This window comes from Coregonus lavaretus, assembly GCF_964263955.1.
Source record: "Coregonus lavaretus genome assembly, contig: HAP1_SCAFFOLD_2628, whole genome shotgun sequence".
Lineage (NCBI taxonomy): Eukaryota > Metazoa > Chordata > Actinopteri > Salmoniformes > Salmonidae > Coregonus > Coregonus lavaretus.
Window position 1 is genome coordinate 41506 of NW_028161856.1, and position 2357 is coordinate 43862.

Below are 2357 nucleotides of genomic sequence, written 5' to 3' on the forward strand. Positions count from 1 at the left end.
CTTGTAGATTATTCTCAGGTGTGTTTTAGGGTAGTAGATTATTCTCAGGTGTGTTGTAGAGTAGTAGATTATTCTCAGGTGTGTTGAAGTGTAGTATATTATTCTCAGGTGTGCTGTAGGAAGTAGATTATTTTCAGGTGTTCTGTAGGGTAGTAGATTATTCTCAGGTGTATTGTAAGGTAGTAGATTATACTCAGGTGTTCTGTAGGGTAGCAGATTATTCTCAGGTGTATTGTAGGGTAGTAGATTATTCTCAGGTGTGTTGTAGGGTAGTAGATTATTCTCAGGTGTGTTGAAGTGTAGTATATTATTCTCAGGTGTGCTGTAGGGAAGTAGATTATTCTCAGGTGTGTTGTAGGGTAGTAGATTATTCTCAGGTGTGTTGTAGAGTAGTAGATTATTCTCAGGTGTGTTGTAGGGTAGTAGATTATTCTCAGGTGTGCTGTAGTGTAGTAGATTATTCTCAGGTGTGTTGTAGGGTAGTAGATTAATTTCAGGTGTGCTGTAGGGTAGTAGATTATTCTCAGGTGTGTTGTAGGGTAGTATATTATTCTCAGGTGTGTTGTAGGGTAGTGGATTATTCTCAGGTGTGTTGTAAAGTAGTAGATTATTCTCAGGTGTGTTGTAGGGTAGTAGATTATTCTCAGGTGTGTTGTAGGGTAGTATATTACTCTCAGGTGTGTTGTAGGGTAGTAGATTATTCTCAGGTGTGTTGTAGAGTAGTAGATTATTCTCAGGTGTGTTGTACGGTAGTATATTATTCTCAGGTATGTTGTAGGGTAGTAGATTATTCTCAGGTGTGTTGTAGATTATTCTCAGGTGTGTTGTAGGGTAGTAGATTATTCTCAGGTGTGTTGTAGGGTAGTATATTATTCTCAGGTATGTTGTAGGGTAGTAGATTATTCTCAGGTGTGTTGAAGATTATTCTCAGGTGTGTTGTAGGGTAGTAGATTATTCTCAGGTGTGTTGTAGGGTAGTAGATTATTCTCAGGTGTGTTGTAGGGTAGTAGATTATTCTCAGGTGTGTTGTAGGGTAGACCGATTATTCTCAGGTGTGTTGTAGGGTAGTTGTTTATTCTTAGGTGTGTTGTAGGGTAGTAGATTATTCTCAGTTTTCTTGACATTTTGTTGTCATTAATGTAATAGGATCATGTTTTACCAGTACAGTGTACCCTCACAATTTATTTTACCATTACAGTGTACCCTCACAATTTATTTTACTGGTACGGTGTACCCTCACAATTTATTTTACCGTTACGGTGTACCCTCACTATTTATTTTACCGTCACGGTGTACCCTCACTATTTATTGTACCGGTACGGTGTACATCCACTATTTGTTTTACCGGTACGGCGTACCCTCACTATTTATTTTACCAGTACGGCGTACCCTCACTATTTATTTTACCGTAACTGCATGCCCCCACTCTTTAAATTACCGGTACGGTGTACCCCCACTATTTATTTTACCGTTACAGTGTACCCTCACTATTTATTTTACCATAACGGTGTACATCCACTATTTGTTTTACCGGTACGGCGTACCCTCACTCTTTATTTTACCAGTACGGCGTACCCCCACTATTTATTTTACTGGGACGCCACACAGGACCGTACCGCTTTTAGTTCTGAGCTGGAAGGATCACCCCATCCTCAGGTATGCTGAAGTGTAGTATATTATTCTCAGGTGTGCTGTAGGGTAGTAGAATATTCTCAGGTGTTCTGTAGGGTAGTAGATTATTCTCAGATGTGTTGTAGAGTAGTAGATTTTTCTCAGGTGTGTTGTAGGGTAGTATATTATTCTCAGGTGTGCTCTAGTGTAGTAGATTATTCTCAGATGTTCTGTAGGGTAGTAGATTATTCTCAGGTTTTCTGTAGGGTAGTAGATTATTCTCACGTGTGTTGTAGGGTAGTAGATTATTCTCAGGTGTGTTGTAGGGTAGTAGATTATTCTCAGGTGTGTTGTAGGGTAGTATATTATTCTCAGGTGTGCTGTAATTTAGTAGATTATTCTCAGATGTTCTGTAGGTTAGTAGATTATTCTCAGGTGTTCTGTAGGGTAGTAGATTATTCTTAGGTGTGTTGTAGGGTAGAATATTATTCTCAGGTATGCTGAAGTGTAGTAGATTATTCTCAGGTGTGCTGTAGGGTAGTAGAATATTCTCAGGTGTTCTGTAGGGTAGTAGATTATTCTCAGGAGTGTTGTAGAGTAGTAGATTATTCTCAGGTGTGTTGTAGGGTAGTAGATTATTCTCAGGTGTGCTTTAGTGAAGTAGATTATTCTCAGATGTTCTGTAGGGTAGTAGATTATTCTCAGGTGTTCTGTAGGGTAGTAGTTTATTCTCAGGTGTGTTGTAG